This window comes from Molothrus aeneus, chromosome 5 (assembly GCF_037042795.1).
Source record: "Molothrus aeneus isolate 106 chromosome 5, BPBGC_Maene_1.0, whole genome shotgun sequence".
Taxonomy (NCBI): Eukaryota; Metazoa; Chordata; class Aves; order Passeriformes; family Icteridae; genus Molothrus; species Molothrus aeneus.
In genome coordinates, this window is record NC_089650.1 from 20347271 (window position 1) to 20366717 (window position 19447).

The window sequence follows — 19447 nt, forward strand, 5'->3', positions numbered from 1 at the left end:
AGTTTAACTATTTTCTTAATAGTTTCTGGCTTACCCATCTCACACTGTGTGTGTGGACTGTATGGATATACCAGATGAAGGGGAGGAACCCTGTAAGCTTTTGTACAAACATGCAAGTGGTGAAGGTATGGGAGGGCAAGAAGCTTTCTTTGCTTCTTCTTGTAGGCCTGGTCTTCTTTCTGTACCCCCTAGCAACTTCCCATTTTCCAGCTGATCTCTTAGGTACCTACACTTCAGCTAGATAGTCTGATTAGAGAAGATCAGACCCTTCAGCTAAATTAGTATCCACTGGATTGGATAACAGTTAATATTCCTCACTGGTTCCTTTTGTAGAACTGAACTGGGGAGGAATTGGAGAGTTTTCTCTGGTTTGGTGGCAGAAATTCTTTCCCTGACAACTTGCTGTGCTGAGGATCACCATGTACACAGCTCTGGCTCACTAGAGAAATGTCCCATCCAACAGGTTAAGCTGTTATTTTACAGTATGCAGAGAATAAAGCTGTAGCCATCTAATAGTCTATTCTCTATTCCAGTTTCTTTTGGATAAAATAAGGTAAATTAATTAATTAAATTAAGTTTTCAAATAACTGCTAAGTGAATGCCCAGATGTGATAGAAATTTATTGCAAATGCACATTACGTGTCCCCTTCACAAACCCTGTGATGGGGACTCTACTGCATAACCACTGCTCAGGCGTGTTGATATGAAACAAGCTGCCTGAATTTTTCACACGTGGGACCTCAGCAGTCAGCAAGGAGAAGTGATGATTAATCATTATTGAAAAAGAAAGAATAGGCAAGTGAAAACCTCTAAGCACAAATCAGACTCAGCAACAACAACAAAAAAAAGTTCTTACCTTTTGTTAGTCTCAGTGGAAGAAAAAGAACCCATGAAATAGGTTCTTGGGGAAGGCCAATTCAATGTAGCTGGCCTGAATAAAGCTGCCAGCTAGACAGAGTGTTAGCACAAAGAACCCATTTTGAGAGAACTCCACCAAAAGCAGATTGTTAATGGGTGAAGTAAAATGAGAATATTTAACAAGGCATATAAACTCTATAGAGAATAGAAAACTTTGAAAGACTCAGTTAGAACTTACTGGCTACCACAGTGGTCCAGGGAATATGGCTGCCTGGGCTGGATGTGGCCCTGTTCTCTTGCAGGAGCTCTGCTCTGGCCCTTTAGTGTCTTCTTCTGAAGGGAAGTCCATGAGGCTTCTTTTGAAACAAGATCCCTTACCATTTGTATGAGGGTGTAAGCTCAGGACTCCAGGCAGTAATAAATTTGGAAGTAAGGTAGTAATAAATTTGGAAGAGAGAGGGTTAACACTCAGTGAGGGAGAGGGAGAGCATTAAGGCCAAGAGGAGATGGAACCAAGAAACCAGAGACTAACAAAGGCAAAGGAGGGATAAAAATGATGAATCTTTCATATTCAGATCTGGCTGAAACAAAAGAAATGGTGTATTCACAATTATTCCCATCATGTCAAATCATCTTTCAATTTTCTGTATTAGTTACTTTTAAAATTAGAAGCAATGTCTCTTTTTCCTTTCCTCAGCACTCTAAAGACCCTCTTGGTAGTGAAGATGTAGTTGCATAAAATTAATTGAAGATAATGCACTTAGCAGTTTGATAGCTCTTCATGCATTTGAAACCCCTTTACAGAGATTAACTAATTAAGCAAGTCTAAGTAGTGCCTTGCAAGTACCCCTGTGTTAACTCATGACTCATTTGAGGAAGAGGTAAATTTTCATGTGATTTTTTGAATTGATGTTTAAGGAACTAATACCTAAGGTAATTAGTATTAAAGGACTGCACACTAATTATGGACAGCATACCAGAACCACAGTAAAATCAGGATTTCTCATTATGAGCAGCACCTAATGACAGCAAAATTACCAGGAGGTGACAGCCTCGTGGCATCTGTGATAACTCCACCAGGGCCTTGCTCTGCTGCCCTGTGCAGGGGCCAAGCTCAGGGCTGCCTTGCCCAGTCTCTCTTGCCTCTGCTTTTGGCCTTGCAGTGCTGCCTGCAGGTACTGCACATGTCAGGAGCTGGGAGGCACAGGGGTCAGCCTGCATTTTTGTACCCTCCCACAGTAAAAGTCATTTTTCTCCCAGAAAAAGAGCAATGCTAAGGATTGTGGCTATTCCCAAATCAGTGAAGACTCCAGATACAAGGGCAAAGTGGGGAATTTTGGAATGATAGAAGGGGCTCTAGGATGGAGACATTTTCTATGTCCCACGCTATTTTCTTCCCATGAAATTCTCTCTCTCACAGATCAGGCCACTTCATAAGGAGAGACACTCCTCTCTTCTAGCCACATACCCTGCCAACCTTCCTGCGCTTTCTTCCAACAGGTTTTAATTGTAGCACAATCCTTATTAATACTGTGGTGATTCATTCACACCTCCGAGTCTATTGCTCATGCAAGAGGCACATATTAGCAACCTGGGACTGGAGCCTTAAGGTGACAGTGCTGCTCTGACCTTACCTGACATTTGCCAGTGTTTTGGAAAGAACCAAACCTCTGTCTGGAACATATCCCAAGAGAGTCCACTGTGAAACCAAAATGGGAAGGGATAAAGAGGAAAACCAGAAGAGTATTTTGTTTGTTATTTTTCTTAAGCAAGAAAGACAGTTCATGAGAGAAGAAAATGTAAACTGAGATAAAAGTAGGAAAAGTATGTGGGAAGGCAAACATAGCAAATGAAACAGAGGAAGCTGGACTTGTACATGGTAAAATAAGTTTGATGAGCACAGCTGAGCTGTGCTCCTGTCTGAATGAACTTTCTGCCTATGTTCTGCTGCAAATATTTTGTTGGAAACGTCTATGTGATTAATAAGGCTGAGATAAAAAGAGTAAATGGAAATTTCTTTTGATGTGAAAGATGTGCAGGCAGTTTTCTGAGCCACAAAAGAGAGGTCTCTCTGCCTTGGTGTACATGTTTGCTGTAGCAGCCGTGCTCACTGGAGAAACCACGGGGTCAGGGCTGGTTCCCATTGGACTGCTTACAGGTAGGAGCCACCAGGGAGATGACCTACCAAGTCAGCACCTGCTCAGGCTGCTGTTCCAGCCTCTTGTGCCAGGAAAACAAGTCCGTGGGCGGTGGTTGTTGTTTTTTAAATGGAGGTTTCAGTGGGCTGTGCAGGAAATTTGAAGCTTCTCACAACAGCCACCTGTTACTGATATTTTCCTATTTAGCAGCACCTCTCATCCTTCCTCTGCAACAGGATCCCAATGCTGCAGGCTCTAGAAAGGCCCTTTTACCTTCAGCCCTCGTGGAGAGTAACCAAGGATGTCACAAGCAAAAGATCCAGCAGCCAGGACTACATGGCTTGAGCAGCCTTGAACAGCAGTGTGCCATCAGCTGGGACATTTTGCACTGCAGGAGCAATGGCACAGCAGGTGTAGTCCAGCAGCCAGGGGAAGGGTGACCCCTACCCCAGCTGGGAAGCAGCAGGTCTTTAGTCAATGCTGGTGTCACATCACAGGGACAACAAGGATGTCTGGTGGGACAGAACTGTGGCCATCTGGACTAGGGCTCTGCTCAGACTCTTGTTCTGCAGATCTTTGCCCAGGAGCCTGGTTACACCACACTGGTGTGAGAAGTGTTTGGCAATGTTGCCCATCCCTGCCCAGTGCAGCCCCAGAAGTCTTCATGCACCTCCTTGCAGCTGCAGCCCATCACCTTGCTGCCCTTCCTGGGCCCAGCTTGTGCCTCTGTGCTGAGAGAAAGTGCTCTGCAGACATCTCATTTCAAATATTTGTTCAAAGCAATTGGCTCAGGTGCTTTTAGATGAAACCCCATGGAGGTCAGTCAAAACCATTAGTGTTCCCTAGGTGATCCAGGCAGTTACATTTACTGGCTAAAACACAGGCATGAGCTAAAGAGCTTCTGACACCCAGCCTGTCGTTGCTGCTGAAAACTTTGCATTTCAGTGGGGAACCATGAACTGAGTGCATGATAAAGCCTTTAACAGCCCTGAAGAAGAGGGCAGAGCATTGCCAATTTCTCCAATTTTTTAGAGGCAACTTTCATGTGACAGAACTCATGAGCCTTAATTGGCATCAAATGCAAAAGAAGTTTCTTATATAAGCAGAACTGCCAGCAGAAAACAGCCAATGACTTATCTGTGAGCTCCAGGGTAGCAGGGAAACAGGCAAGTGAATGAGGAAGGGTCACTGACCTTTGCGTGCAGAGAAAATTCAAAGCACATTGTCCGCTGCTATTGTGCAAGTGAGAGGTGCTTGGCCCATGTCCAGCCTGCCATCATGAAAATGCAAAATTTCACAAATGGCAGGCGTGCAGGAATCCTTGTAGACATGCAGAAATAAAATTAGCCCAGGCAACAAAGGGAGGAAGAAGAAACAAATTAGAAGATCTGTAGGCCTCTTGTGGCTTCTCCCGCTAGTCCAAGTAGGCTCATTTCCACCAGGATTTGTGAAAGATACAGATGGTGAGTTTGTCACAAACAAAAACAACAGTAAAAATGGGGAAGAAAAAGCAGTTTAGGATGTGCATCTACTACTGTGCATTTGAAGCTATAAAATGATGACATTGTCCTGAGACAATGACTGAAGTTTGAGTTTCTGTTTAAGTGGTGCTTCTGAAACCTTTCAGTGCTGTCTGTGATTCATGCACATCTATGAATTCTGTGGTTCTATATCCAGCCACAGAAAAGGAAAAAAAAAAAAGGAAAATCCAGGAAAAATATGAGATACATTGCAAATGACCTCTAGATCAGGAGAGAAGGTATCTTCTATGACTGTGCTGTACTGAACGTGTCATAATTTCCTTGTGCTACTAACCAGTCCCTTTTCCTGGTCAAATTCCAAGATGAGTACTACTGCAGTACCAACTGGTAATAACATACAGCAGGAATCAGTGCCTGGTGCCCTTTCTTGTGACTGAATGTTTTCTGCCAGAGTTTTGTTGCTGGTGTTGTTGTTTTTGTTGGTGTCGGGGGGATGATGTTGATGTTTTTTGCAGCATACCAAAGGTTTGGTTGTGAAATGCTGAATTAGAAGCAGACTGCACCAACATGGGTTTTTTTTAAATTTGGTTGTTGTTGGGGTTTTCTGTTTGGTTTGGTTTTTGTTTTTCTCATCAAAATTTATGTAGGAAAAAAATCAACTGCAAGTTTACTACCAGAACTAAGGGTTTGGGAAACTGCCCTTTGCTCTGCCCCTTCGAGAGTGACTTTGATCGGAGCAGAGTGGGCGTGTAGCTCGTTCTGCATTAGCAGCTCTCCGCGCTCACCTGGCAGAGGTGCGAACAAGAGCAGTGTGCGGCAGCAGACACTCAGCTCTCTGTAGAGAGTGAGTCGATCTGAGCTCGCTGTTGCGAGGGCAGCTGCTTGCGCTTTATCGGACCGAGATGGGCTGCTAATAACAATGGCCGTGATTTCATCAGAGCGGGTGAGTCAGTGCTGCAGCTCGCTGCCGCCCTGCACAGAGGCATCCGCTGGGATTTGCCGGGATCAGGAGTTGAGTCAGCTCACCGAAGGCTGCACAAGGAGGCCCGGAGCCAGCGCAGGGCGAGCAGTGGGAATGCACAGCCCGGAGGGGAAAGGGGAAGGCGCAGCCTCCCCGTCCTGGCAGCAGGAGCTCTTAGATCACCTCCTCCTCGGCTGCGGACTCAGCAAAAGGAAAGCTTCCCTGGCAGTGAGGTGGCCAGACAGCTTTCACATGAGATGGGGATCCTTTCTTTAAAGGTCGTCTGGGGGATCGGAGTGCAGGCAGGAAAGCGGGAGAGAGCTCAGACCTGCTGCAGGCAGCGCCTCTCCTCCATGGAAGCTTACAGAAGCTCCACTTAGCAGTTGTAGGAATTTTGGGTTGGTTTGGGTTTTTTATTTTTACGAAATAATTTGACTGTAGTCAAACTCTCAGTCATTCAAGCTATGCTCAACATTCACTCCGAGGAGAATGGAACATACTCAAGAGTTTTCAGGAGTAGAGGAATAAAAGCGAGGCACCTCGCTGCCCTGTGAAATCGCTGAATTATCAGAGCCACTCGCTGTGCTGCTGCTTCTCTCTCTGGATGGGGTGCAGCTCTCGGTCACGTTTATCAGGCTGCAAAGCGCGCCAGGGCTCACCAGTTTAAATCCTCAGCGTCAGCTGACCACAATAATAGCTGCAAATTCTCATTTAAAATGTGCACCCCTTGTAGAGCACAGGCGTTTCACAAACGCTGGAACACCAGACATGAACACCTGGAATTTAGGGCTCCAAAAATAAGAGGTAGGGCTCCAAGACACAAAAAATGGGCGGTTTGCATTTCTGAGAAACGAAATGAAAAATCAAGCAGTGAAATGAAATTAAAATAAATGCAATGTCACTGAATGAAATTAAATCAAAAATCAAGGAATTAAGTGAAATAAAACTTCAAGGAATGAAATGAAGTGAATGGTAAGAATCTAGACATTTCCTTTCATGAGATGAATCGTCATTCAAGGAATGAAAAGGATATCAAGGAATGAAGACAAAATATAACTTAAAGGAAGGAAATTAATTCAAATTGATTGAAAGAAAATTAAAAATAAGGAAATGCAATTAAATGAAGTCTCAAGATTTAATTTTCTTTTGTGAAATGACAAAGCAAGGAATGAAATAAAATGAAACTTTATTTAATAAAAGGAAATTAAATAGAATTTTAAAATACAAAAAAGAAAAAATAAAGGCAATTACAAATCGAGGAATGAAATGAAATTTAATGTATATCATGAAAATAAATGAAAAGGCAAAAAAATGAAATGAAAAAATTTAAAAAGGAAATGTAACAAAATTAAATAAAATCTTGAGATTTTATTTTCTAAAAGGAAATAAAATGACAAATTTCATTTGATTTAATTTTGTTACATTTCCTTTCGTTTTGTCATTTAATTTCTTTTCCTTTTATCCCATGAAGTTTCATTTCAGTTCGCTTCATTTTTTGATGTTTCATTTCATTTCATCTTTGATGTTTGATTTCATTTCATTTTTCATTTTCAGTTCATTTCATTGAATTTTCATTTCATGAAAGAAAATGAAATCTTGAGATCTCCTTTAATTTAATTTCGTTACATTTCATTTAATGCAGCTGTCTTTTGTGTATGAGAAATTCACCTTTGTGTTGACCACCCTGTTACTTTGAGCATGGTTTAAAACTCAGGTTAATGAGTGGCTGTCCTCTTTCTCGTAGGATGTTTGTTCCTTGTGTGGACAAGGCCAGACTGGCTCAGCTCAATCACCTCAGCCTCTGTGTCCCTTCTCACTGCCACATCAGCTGGGACCTCTTGTCTTCATCACTGTAGCTTCTGATATCTTCATCCTGCATCCACAGCTTAAATCCTTCATTTGGTTCTTAAATTCGTTGTACAATGTTCCTGAAGTCCACCATCCCCATCACTTCCTTTCTCAAAAGTAGGTAAATTTGTAGATTTGCTTTCCATTTTCTTACACCTACCATGGACATGAGTGTTCTCTCTCTTTTGTGTGTGTGGGGGTTTTGTTTTATTTTTTGAGTTTTGCAAGCATTATTTTACTATTTTTTCTTACTGTTTCCAAGTTGCTGTAAGCACTTGGGAATGCTAAGTCCAGGCCAAGGCCCTGTAGTGCTGGCACTGTGCCTGTGCCTCAGAGCTCTTGCAGCTTCCAGCTGGTGATAAGAGGTGTACAGGCAAGTCAACAGGAATAGCACAACTGTAGGACCACAATTCTTACCAGGAACAATCATTTTGTCCCACCTTGTCAGCTTGTAGTTGGCAATACAGGGCTGGCCTCCCCTCAACATCTGCACAGATGCTTAGGTCTTAAACTAGCCTGGAAGTCACTCAGGTCACTCCTGAGGTATGAATGCTTGATCCCAATTAATAAGGGATGAAGCAGAGAGAACCCATGAGATGCAGGAATCCAGAGTCAGCAGCTTTGGCAGAACTTTGTGAGGTTTCAGCCTTGGTGTCATTGTCTAAGTTTTAGGAAGCAGCAGCCTGTGCTGGCTTAGTGGCAGAGCTCAGGCAGCAATTTGAAATTAAAATTTAAAATATGTCAACCGGGGCGAAAAAAAAAAATAAAGGATCCTAATTAGAAAATGCAGAAAACTGACAGAGAAAACCAAATACATCAAAGACATAACCCTGACTGGAAACCTTAAAACAGTAAAGGATTTTAAGAAGATTTGGAATAGGAGTAACACTAGCAATGATACAGACTTGAGAAAGAACATTTAAATTGATATAGGGAATACAGGGGCCTTGAGTAAGTTTTTATGGAATAAGCAATGTATGTTAATCTTGGCAAACTCTGTCCTATGGCTTTGTCCCTAGTCATACCCAAAACATCAGGGGTGAAAGGAAGACAACATGGAATCAATTCCCTGGACATCTCTGTGCTGAGAGAGGCTGTGACAGGTTCAGAAAATGAGACAGAAACTAAAAGGGGAAGGGAAGAGGGTATTTTTTATTGAACAATGACTTCAAATCCATGAGAGCCTCAGTGTCACACTGAATGGAGGGCAATGAAACAAGAAGTCACAAAGTCCAAATCCTTACACAGGTCTTTATTTTCCACATCAAATATATTTATATTAATGGCATCTCATGCCCATTAATGGCATCTAATGCTTAATATTTGCAGTGGAACTGCCTTGCATAAGTGGGACTTCAATGTCTGACTGCACCTGAGCATCTGACCCTCTGAAATGGGCTCTGCTGGCCCTGCAGTGTCCCTGGAGCCTCTGCAGTGCAAGGGCTGCTGTGGGGAGAGCAGCACGTGGGATGGGAACAGAGCCTCCTGTCCCTGTGGTGGAGGGGAGGTGCTGCACACAGGATACTCTGCTGTGGGCGGCTGACATCCTGGACCAAAGGTAATTACTCACATCTTCATTTTCCTTCTCTGACTCCCCCACTAATGTTTCTTCCCTATTTCTATGGGCCTGTGTGTGCAGAATGCTGCCTGTGGTCCAGAAGATTTCTTATCTTCCCATCCTGCCAGCTTGATAGGCAGTAGAATGAGTGGGATACAGCACTAAGAGATCATTAGCATTCAAACAGGTCAGGAGCTCACTTGGGGGTTTTGGATGACAGTGTTTTCCCAACTTCTTGTCAGAAACAAGTGTTGATAAACACGAGGGCAGTCACCAGTGGTGAAACTGGAAACATGAAATCAAACCTTGGTGGTGCCTGGAGGCAAGGAGGAGCTCACCTTGCGCATTTGCTCACCTGCAAATGTGAGGTGAGGAATGGGAGGTCATGAAATGCTGCCCAGAAAATACAAAGTATGCTGTGGAGACCTGGCAGTTTGCTTCCAGCACCTCTCCTCTGCTGTCCAGGGCAATCTCAGGGTCTGAGAATTTCCTTTTCTTGTGTATAATATGCCGAGCAAGCATCTCTCTCCTGTCCTACACTGAGCTTGTTGGTCCCTAATTTTCAGTGTACACTAAAATGTGTGTGGACAGCTATGTGTATGTGTGTGTCTGTAGAAGATTCAGTTAGTGCCTGCTTAGATTTGTGGGTATATGTTCTTGTTAGGAATTTCATCATTTCACCCAGAGTTTCCTTATGTGTAAAACGGAGATAATAACAGGTAATTACCAACCTGTCAGGGCTGCTGTGAGGACAAATTAACCAATGCTTGTGTGGGTGTTTGCAGATGAAAAGCATGATATTAGGACTAAATATAATGATTGAATATTACAGAAGAGAGTTTGTATTTACTATGGTGATTGAATATGAGTTGAAAGCACTTTGTAGGTGTTTATTTCTTGTGCAGTACTGAGTATTTGTGGAAGGTGGAAAACTGGTGGAACCAAGTTTGGGGTATGTGTCAAAGAAATGGTTGAAGTTCCTCTTTAACCTGAGAACTGACTGGCTTTCTTCTCTCAACTAAATCTAATGCTGAACAAGGGACAAGGGAACAGAGGAATGAAAATGTGAGCAAGCTAGAGAGGAAGAGAATGAAAATGAAATGCAATTGAAGATCATGATTTCAAAGAACAAAAATGTAAAAAAATGAAAGGGAAAATAAAAGCTAGGGGAAATTAGGACAGAGGAAAGGAAAGAAACCTCAGGGATTCATGGGTGTTACATTTTCTCAGTAGATGGAATTATGAGAAAGTAAAGACCAATTTAAGAGGCATCAGAAACAATAGATGAAAAGCATATGCAGGGAAAGAGACTTAGTGAAATGGGAAAGAAGCAAAAGATGTGCTTAATTATTTTTTGTTTTCATTTTGTTTAGTGTAATGACATAATTCTTTTATTTCCTATGGGTTGTTGAGAGGCACTTCTTTGCAAATCTAGAAGACGGTGCCAAGTATTTCAGATGCTTTTTGCATGTGTTCCATGGGCAGGCTGTTAAGAGTTAAGGTGTGGATGCATCTGTCAGCGTGAGAATGGCCCTGTCTGGTTTCATCTGGCTTTCATGCTGTCTCTGGAGAATTAATGGAACAAGTTCATTTCCATCAACTCCAGTGAAGCTGCACTGCAAGTGAATCAGAGCCACTCTGACTGCTAAATGCAGCTGTTGCCCTATGAACCTCTGGTCCAAAGTGTTCTTCAGGTTAAACCTGGAAAGTTTTGTGATTAAACCAAAATAATAAGACAAAAGCTTAATTGTTATGAACACTCTGAGTATGGTACGTTGATGTGCAGGCTGCCCAGAGGAGTAGCAAGAGGAGGTGGACCATGAGAAGAGTCAGGTGGGAATAACCAACATACACAGAGTTCAGGGAGCAGACTGGATTTTTTTGCAAATTGTCCTAGGCTGCGATGAAAATCATTGGCAAACATCCTTGCAGAGTCCTGTGGCCTGTTTGTTTTAGCACCCTCTGGTTTGCCCTCTCTCACCCCCACTCTCCTTACTTCAACATCTCCAAATCCAGGATGGCTCCAGTTCTTCACCTTGCTTCACATCTCTTCCTTGCAGCCCAAAACCTTTTTTGGGCTGAATCACTCTTACCTCAACTCACTGGCCTAAATTAATCTTTTGTGTAATTCAACTGACTGAAATTGACGTAAATTCAGTTACATCAGAGCTGAAATTAACACAGTCTGACTAAAATAGCACCTGCCTTTTCTACCGAACCAATGCCTGCTTCTTCCCCACCTCCACCCACATACCATGATATTAACATTTCTTTCTCCTCATTGCTCTTTCACTTATCCCACTGCCACAAGCAAGCTGTGTTCTCAGTGGTTGGTGCTGCCCTCTCTGCTCCAGCATCCTGTTCTCCTTCATCCCACAGCACAGGCTGTTGGTGCCCTGCCTGTGTCCAAGCCCATGCAACAGTTTTGCATCTTCTATTGGATTTTCCTGTCCTTTACCACAGAGATGCACCATCTGAGTTCAGAGCCTATTTGCACTAGGCACTTCCTGTACCTGTAGAAATTATAGTCTTACTCCAAAAAATTTGCAAGTCAGAGTGCCATGATGTACAAACAGGAGGAGGGAAGTTAGATGGGGGTCAAGTTATTTGCCAAAGGAGGCCTAGCAGGACAATGGCAGAGTTGTGGGTATCACACTCAAAGCCTCTCTTCCTTCTCCATGACTTCCTTTAAGCCAGCATGGCATTTCTCATCACCTCTTTCAACTCCTATCTTTGGGCCTCACCCTGACACAGTGGTAAAACACCTCCTTTGCTTGCTTTCTCATTCCCTCTGGCTTTCTGACTTCCTTCAGCTTTCCCTTGGAGCATGCTCATGTTGGCTAGGCTTTCTTCAGTCCTCTTGAGAAATCTGGGTGTTTGCAGCCAAAAATAAAATATGGCTTCTCTGGTTGAACTGTACTTTATGTCTGGCAACATGCTCCACCCTATCCATCAGGGTATCTCTTTGGGGCAAGGATTTATTCCATAATTGCTCTAACTTATATATTATCATGGCATATGTATCTGCAGTGTTATGCAAACTGTAAAAGCTCCTAGTTCTAAAGGTCATCATGTATTCACCTTCCAAACACAGATGAGCTCAGAACAAAAGGGAATGGCAGGCTCATGAGGAGATGAAGGCAGGGACTCACCCTGATCTAACTAATTTGCCAAGGCAGTGCTCACAAAAGTTACCTAGTGCTGCAGACAAACAACCCAATCCAACTTCTCTGTCTTCCAGATGAGTGAATTAATTTCCCAGCACTGCTGTGTAGCTCCATAGCAGTGGAGAGCAGCATGGACTCCCAGAGCAGGATGTTTCTCATCCTAAGTGTCAGGCTACCGAGTCTCCATGCTGGGATTTACACATGGAGCTTCTCGTTCCGCAGTGTTGGGTGCCAGCTGTAGCTTCCTGGAGGTGGTACACAGAGGCTGGAATGTTGTAGAGGCAGCTGTGGTAGATTTATCCCCAAGCTCACAAGAGCCTTGCTGCAGTTAATGGCCTTCAGAAGCTGGAGAGCCACTGTGCTACCTGGTGACCAAGGCCACCAGTACATCCCACACATGGCTTGTCAGTGTTACCCCGAGCACTGGCATGAGTGATTGCTGAGCTGTGATTTGATTTTCACATTGCTCTGAAGTGTTGAAAGAGGATCACAAGTAATTTCCTTACCTGAGCTCATGAAGTGACCCCACTACATCCTATATGTGATTTCCAGGAGGACTGGGGATAAATTAAATGCTTGTGAGATATGCAAAATTCTAAACCATTATTGGCAGTCCTTCCCAAGAACATATTTTGTCTAGTCACAGCATTTACCGTGACTTAGGTCAATTGTCAGCATGAGGGGAAAAATAAATCCAGTCATTGCTTCCTGCACTAATTGGCAGCCTCAACTAAGTGGAATTAGAGCCATGAAGACTGGACTCTCTCATTCTGATTGTCAGAGCAGAGATGCTCTGGTAGGGGATCTTCCACAGGTTGCACTCTTCCCCAGGGGATGCAGCTGCTTCTCCAGTAGAAGAATATAAGTACAGGAGGGTGGGAAGAAGGTGTGGGGGTCTGGCAAGCAGAAACCTGTTCCTGAGCCAGCCATGCTGGAAGAGTAAAAGGAAAAATGCCCAGAGTCACTCTCAAGGGAAGAATTTTTAAAGATCCCACTGAAGTATGACAGGGCAAATAGGAAACAGGTGAGTAGATAAGCTAAAGACAAGGGGAGAGATAAGGATTCTTCATCATCAGGAGAAGGGGGGACAGGAATATGGATAAACTTAGAGCTGTGGCTTATTTCTGCTGCAGCTTCTCCTCCTTCTCCCCTTCTCCTATGTGTTTTGCATGAGGGTGCAGCACAGTAACCTGTCACAAGCTTGAAATAAAGAGTACTGGGGGACAATCTGTCTGAAAAATACCCCTCTGCCAAAAAAAAAAAGTCTCTTAAATATGATGATCAAAGTGTTCAGGTATTAACAGATGAGAATGGTTTATGAATCTGGATTAGCTCAGAATCCATCTGAGTATTTTTAAACCTCTAAGACTGAAAGCTATAAACCTTCCTGAGAGAAATGCCATTTATTTTAAAATGAGCAGCAAAATCTTGATTAATTGAGTTGCAAAAGAAATGGATCTAAAACCAGGCACTGGAGGAACATGAGTGCATTATGCATTTGGGTTTTGCTTTTGGAAGAATTCAGAACCACATCATGTTGCCAATGCTGATCTGAAAATATGATATTCTAAGCCTGAATTCAGGTGTCCATAGACCCAGGGAGGGATTGTCCAGGTCACTATTCCTGTGACATTTTCTCAGGATCAGGACCATCACCATGCCTCTGGTCAGTTGGCTGAGAAGTTCTTCCCTACTGAAGTCCAAGCAGAAATGTCTCCAGTATCAAAACAAAGGTGCTCTGTTGGTTTCCCCGTGTGTGGCTTTGGGGTGCCCAGGGTGTGCCCCTGCTTGGAGGGATGCTATGGCCTGGGACAAATTCTGCTATGCAGCGTCTCAGCCAAGCCACATGCTGCTTTGGCCACAAAGAGCAGCTGGAACGGGGCAGGGAATGTCACCTGGTTCTTTTTCTATGACCTTACTTCAGCATTTATAAAGAAAAAGGAAAGGCAAATTACTTTTGAACATGAATTCCTGTGAAGTTTTACTTTCACACCTCCAACATGTCTGTCTGGAAACGGCCTTTCCAGAGGGAGGTTTGGTTGGCTCCTTTTATTTGCCTTCTCTGACTCACGAGAGTCACTTGCACCCACTCAATCCTGCCTGCACTGTGGCACTGCTGGACAAAAGCACCGGCAAGTGAAAGGCAGGGATCTTCTGGAGCTAGTAGTGCTTCTGATAAGGTCATGAGCAGCTGATTTCTCCTTTGCACTGCTTCTTTGGATGTTTTTAAGCTAAATACACATCCGAGTCCCATATATGCTGATCAGTAAAGGACATCTTCAAAACCAAATTAACACACTTCTACCACATCTTAAAATCTCCCGTATCTTTCTTTATGTTCATGAATCACAGATCAACTTGTTTCATCTCCAGGTCTAAGCCTACGCTTCAGCCTCCTGCATCTCTGCTCAGAGGGTTCCCTTTTTCCTTCCTATGCCACTCCCTTCACACAGTTTTGCATTTTTTGTGGGGGCCAAACTGCTTCCCAACTATTCATTTTTGTATTTTTAGGGCCAGCTTGTAACTTCTCTCCCCCCTAGTCAAGCCTCACAGTTATATTCTTTCCCCCTCCTTATGAGAAACAGTTTCCTATTTTGCCATGGCTGTTCTTAGCCATCCTCTGGGATATCTAAAACTTTGTAGATACCAGAGCCTCTTCTCTGCTTCCAACTACTTTCCTTTCCTCCACTGAATATGCAGCTTTTCAAATAAGTTTGTTCATTCTTGAACACTTCATGTCTCTCTTGCATCCCCTCTACTGACTCCCTCTTCCCCACCACTTGGGTTATAACTTTGCCATGTCTCATCATCAGCACATAACTCCATCTCCCACTTGTTGTTGCTGCACTGGCTGGAGGTCTGCACCACAGTACCTGGATAGTCCCATTAATCACTTCCTGCCAGTCTGCTGCTCCTCCCTCCAGTCTCTGCCTGGGACACCCACCCCAGACTTCCTGCTCTGCTCCATTCCTCCTCCTGTTCCCTCTCACCTGAGCATTTTCTTTCTCAGAGAGCTGATAGCAATGCACACTCACAGGTGGCCAGTACACAAATAAGTGCACAATGCTGCAGACTTGTTGTTGTCTTAATTTTTCAGTGTCCCCATTCCTGGTGTTCCTTTGTCTATAAAGCACACCGTGATTTGAGTGCTACTTAATTATAGCTGCAATTAAGCATCTTATTCAGAGGCTGCATTGCTGGTTCCTCACTGTTTTCTTTAGCCAGAGCTTCCATTCAGGATTTGGCTCATCTGCAAAGGGACTCTACAGCTGTATTTCTTAATTTCTTCCCCCCACCTCCTGCAGGGGAAACCAAAGAAAATGCAGGTGACATTGGTTTGAGGTCTCATTTTTTAGCTCTTCTCTATACCAGCCCTGTGAAGTAGAGTAGTATTTTCCTAATTTTAGAGAATGGGAGCTGAGGGACAGCAGATGACTTGGCCAAGGCCCCTCAGGGTAGCTCAGCTGAATTGCACTCAGTTTGAATCCCTGCCTGTATGGGTGTTGAAAGAGCAAGAGACCAGGGTCAGCACTATTTCTTACAGGAAACTGCTTAAAAAGTGCTGTCCCATGAAGAGAAGCAGACAGGGAAAACAGCTAAAGGTCTTTCTGTGCGTGCTCAGTCAGCAAATACCTCGCTGCAAGACATGAGCCTGTGAACGCAGTTGTTCCTTTCTGCTCTCTTCAGAGGACTCTCTTACCTATTTACTCTCACATGGAAACATGTGAGTGGGAGGCCAGAAGCTCTCGACTCGACTCATTTGCGGCAATTCTCCAGTTCAGCAGCTAGGTTTTCTCCCTGAGGCGGTGTAATGTGACAGAAAGGAAGCTTCTGAAAGCATTTCTTCATCCTCGGGATTGCAGGCTGTCACTGCTGCTGCAGAAGTGACACACCTGCCTGCCACCGCCTGCAGCTCTTTGGGTTGCTGGAGGGCGAACGGGGAAGGCAGGAGCTTCTTCCTCTCCACCCTGAAATCCCCTTGTTTCGGGCTTTTTTTGCTCTGCCAGTACTTGGACATGACTAATGCAGCCATTCCTGTGCTGGCTTGGCAGCCCTTGCAAATGGGATTTCAGACTCGGGACAAGTGGAGCACAGCTCGCTGTGCACGTAGCAGTCTCCCCACAAACTCCTGGATGCTGATCCAGAGAAGAGAGTCAAGAAGGTACAATCTCCACCAAGCCTTTGTGAGTCTTGCTGTGGTGCCAGCCAGCACAAGGAAGGAGTATAGTGTTTAATATTAACCATGGCACGGGCACCTATTTATTTACTCTTCTGTTTCAGGACAGCAAAGACCTGTCACCTCAGACTAACCTGCAGCTAACACAGTGAGAAATGGAAAACACTCTCTTGTAATCGCCATCACGTAAACAATTAGTTGTCTTTGCACAACTAATTTTTAAGCAGATGCTGCTTTTTATGGGAAAAAAAAAACCAAAACCAAAGAACAAATCAAATCAAAACAAAAAACAACCTAAAAGGTAGTATGGTTGAATCAGAGACATTTTGGTAAATTGTATTGGTATTTTTTGGAGGATACCACTCTTCACAAAAAGACTTCTACTATACAGTTTTTGAGCACTGTATCACAAAATGATATGTATTTTAATATCTGCCCCTGTTTTTACTCCTCTTTTGCATGTAGGTGGTAACTGTTTTTCAGCAAAATAAGATGTAGGTGAGAGGGAAAGCATCAGGATTTTGTTCCTAAAGAGCCGAGCACTCAAAGGTTTATTATGAGAGCTTGTAGCAGTTTATGCCACATGAGAAACACTGCTGGGAAATTTATCAAAGAATGTATCATGAGGTGGGCTATTTAGGGACTGAAATTACATAGGAAGGACTGGCAAGAGAGATGTGTGCAGTCACAATTAATGCTAAATATAAGGTGTCATATCTTTATCTAATTCACAGCCTGCACTGCCTCGCAAAGGAAAGTTAAGCAATTAGGCCCAAATAACCAGATTATCCGTGGGAGGTGTTTGAAGACAGATTTAAAACACTGTAATAGGGTTGGGGGAGGGTTACAACAAGAGGTAATATTTCCTGATAGGTTAGTTTACATCCTTTGGAAAACATTCTGGAACCGGACCAGAGAGTAAGCAAGGCCTTAAGCAGGCCTTGGCCTGGGACAACACCCACAGAGAGGCGAAAAGTAAAGAGAGCCAACCCTGCCGTGCACACGCAGCCCCTCCAGCAGGTAATCCCAGGAACAAAACAAACCCAGCGACAGACAGCATAGTTCTCTGTGGGTTTGCAGCTGCCTCAGCACAATTCAGAATCAGCCTTCCCTTTTCCTGTTTTTCTTGAGCCAATGCTAAGGGCAGAGAGGAAAACCTATGCCCAAACAATAATGACTCTCTTTTGGAATGGAAACTGGAATTCACTCCTTGATCCCAGAGGGGCAGGGCCAGGTGCAAGTCTTTTCCCCACTCTGCCTCACAAGTTTCTTCTTCTCCAGTCCTGAAGGGTTGGATTGACTCTGTGGCAGAGAGGGCAGTTTGTTTGCACAGCTCTTTCCACTCCTCTGAGGTGAGGCTGTCAGCAGGAGGATCAGGGAAATCAAAAAGAACTGAATCATCTGGCCTTATAAAAACTCCAGATCAGGAAAAGACTTGGTTGGAATGTACTGATGTGAGAATGGGGAGTGGGGATGCCATGGGACATGTACTTGCTTTGGGAAGGGGTCTCTCTCACCTTCTGCAAAGCTCCTTGCCCCTGTTTATTCTATCAACACACAAACAACATTTTGTCTTCTAGAGTGAGAGGTGGGGACTAAACATTTCATCACAACAAAGTGAAAATAATCTCTGCTGCCTTTACTTGGATGTGGGAAATACTCGCTTGCTTTTAAATACAAAACTATACATATATTTGTGAACCTACTGTTGCTTTCATGTGGGAGCCTTAGGTGAACACAAAAGACTACATTGTGCAGCTACAAATGAACAGAGCATCCAGGATTAAAGAGATTTTATTTCGCCCCACATGAAATAGCAGAGCTGATGGCAGCCTCTGGTACAGAAAATAAAAATACAACCAACAAGTAATTTAGTGAGGATTGGAACTAAGAAAGTCACATCTCCTGTATATTTGTATATTGTGGCTGATTGACCATGGTGTCTAAGATGGAAAAAAATTAATTTGAAGCTCTTCCTCCAGATCAAGCACTTATTAGTATTCTCAATTTTATGGAATATCTGAAATCTAATAAGGCATGAACCCACATTGTAACTTGCACTGTTGGGGACTGTGATAGAGTCTCTTTTTGCTATCAGGCCTGTTATTTTTCATAAATCTGTAGGGATGTAATTACACTTCTGCCAAACTTGTTTGAAATCAGACAGTGGGCTCAAAAGTTTATTAGAGACATGGACAGACAGGCAGACTGGCGCAGACACCATGACCACGTAAGTCTCATTTCCATCAGAAATAAGGCTAAAAGAACTTACATGGAAATTAATTTTTAAAGGAGACTTGATAGGCAGAGGAGTAGACCTTTGCAAAGTGTAATTTCAAATTTTAAGTGAATTTCATGCTAGGAAAAGCTATGGAAGACAGTCTGGAATACTAAAAGTATCTCTTTTACCTAAAGGAGAGGAACAGCACAGGATGAGCTGTGGTGGCCCACCTGATCCTTGTTTTTTTAAACTAACTCACACTGAGGGCAGGTGATTACTTAGAGAGAGGAAACAAAGAGCAGCTTCAGAAGCTCTGTCCCCTATAGTTTTTCTGCATGTGAGCACTTAGGGGATAATCACAGATGTAAAGCGCTGTAAATGCCTCTGAATGTTTGTATTTCACCACTGCCTTTGACTTTGTTTGTATTTCACCACTGCCTTTGACTTTGTCCTTGTTTCCTTGCTCATGCCTTGCCAGCTCTGTCCCTGGACTGCAGTGGGGAAGCTCTGCTCTTTATCCTTTGTGTGCAATCCGCAGTGGGGCTGGAATCTTGATTAGGGCCCCTAGAAACGATCACATACCTCGAAAAAATCGTACTTTAACATTACAGCCCCCAGTCTCCGGTGGGATGGGTGTGGCTATTTATTCATAGACTCTTTTACTCCCAGCTCTGACACCAGCCTGCTGGGCAGCCTCTGGCACATCACTCTGTCATCTTCCCCTCTGTAAGCTGGCTACCCCACACCCCTTGCTTTTCTGGAGTCGCTGAGCTGCCAGAGGATTCAGAGAGGGCTGGCTACCAGCTCTCTGGAGCCAACAGGCCACTGCCTGTGGCCACCATGGTGCACTGCCCACCTCCCTGGCCCAGTTGTGTCCCCCTCTTCCTCATGAGCATCCCTCAGGTGGCTGCCAAGTTTGAAAAAGGGGGGCAAAAAGTCTTAAATAGACTTTTGCATTTGCACCCCAAAATACACCTGGGGGCCAGGCCTGGTTTTCCTCCAAGGACTGCCGTCAGGACACTGATGCCAGCCATGCCA